General features: G+C 62.6%; 1 non-coding gene across 1 annotated transcript; it reads right to left on the bottom strand.

The window, feature by feature from the left end:
• Positions 1-418: 418 nt before the first annotated feature.
• Positions 419-537, bottom strand: LOC131866676 (5S ribosomal RNA). Its single transcript, XR_009365276.1, has one exon. It is a non-coding gene; the product is annotated as a 5S ribosomal RNA (ribosomal RNA).
• Positions 538-1376: the final 839 nt, after the last annotated feature.

The following is a 1376-nucleotide window of genomic DNA, read 5'->3' as shown; positions in this document are numbered from 1 at the left end:
GCACCTCTGGTGTGCTCCAAAGCTCTCTCCAGCTGCGTGCACCTGCCCCGGCCGCGCACCCGGCCCCGCCCAGCTTCGCTCACCTGTCCCGGGCGTCTGGTGCGGAACCTTAGAGTAAGAAACATCACCGTGCACCTTGGCCAACGTGCGCGACTCGACCGAGCGCGCACTGGCCGAGGTGCACACCGATTTCACCTGGGTGCGCGCGCAGCACCTCGGGCGCACCGGGGTGCGCGCACAACGCCCGGGTTGCACCGTGGCCTGTGTGCTCGGGGCGCCTCGGGTGCGCGCTCGGTGTCGCCCCCGCGCGCGCGGTAGTGCGGGCAGCGCACCCCGGCCCGGCCCGGCCCCGACGAGAACGCAAACGGGCAAAAGGTTTATTCAAATAGCATTGCGACGCCCGGCGAAAAACTAAGAAAGGGTGCAACACCGGGACTTCCCGGGAGGTCACCCATCCCAGTACTACTCCGGCCCAAGCGCGCTTAACTGCGGAGTTCTGATGGGATCCGGTGCACTAACGCTGGTATGATCGCACCCGTTATGAGCTTGTCGCAGTGTGTACTTAGCAAACCGCGACCCACGTGCGAATCCACCCCGGCCACCCACCCCCGTCGAGGTGCACACCCTCCCTCGCGAAGTGCGCCCCGTTCGCCAAGTGTGAGCCCTGCCCGGGTGCGCGCACCTTGCTAGGGCGTCGGGTGTGCACCCGGCCCGGCCTACGTGCGTGCACCTGGACGGGGCGTCGTGTGCGTGCAGTGTCCCGTCTGCAACGCGGTGCCCACACACCACCTCGGGCGCAACGACCTGCGCTCACATGTGGGCCGAGTGCACCTTGGTGCATGTTCGGGGCGCCTCGGGTGCACGCTCGATCTTGCCCCGGTGCACCAAGGCGCTCGGTTTGCCCCGGGTGCGCACTTGGTGCAAGGTGGGCACCCAAAATAGGGATCAAGCACCAAAACACAAGTTTCGGGATGCAAAATGGGACCCAAGGACCACAAATGCGTTCCAAGACCCATGATGGGTCCACGAGAACAAAAATGTGTTCCGAGACTTAATAAACAAATATTGGGTTTTAGGAGAAGAAACATGCTCTGATGCCCAAAACGAGAATCGACCCCGAAAAGGCCACAGGCCAAAAGTGGGATGCGAGACAAAAAAAAATGGGACCCGAGGACCAAAATTGGGTTCCCAGGTCGAAGACAGGGCAACCGGACAAGAAACGACCTCTAAGGCTCGAAATGAGTCCCGACGACTAAAACTTGACAAGAAGCACCCATCAGGCACCCAACTCGACACCCATGGGATGCCGACCCACCCGGGCTTCCACCTAGCACACCTTGGCACCCACCCACCCTCGCACCCAACCTCGCACCCAA

Source organism: Cryptomeria japonica, unplaced genomic scaffold, assembly GCF_030272615.1.
Source record: "Cryptomeria japonica unplaced genomic scaffold, Sugi_1.0 HiC_scaffold_152, whole genome shotgun sequence".
Lineage (NCBI taxonomy): Eukaryota > Viridiplantae > Streptophyta > Pinopsida > Cupressales > Cupressaceae > Cryptomeria > Cryptomeria japonica.
Note: the sequence above shows the minus strand (reverse complement) of the source record. Positions and strands in the feature narration are given on the sequence as shown.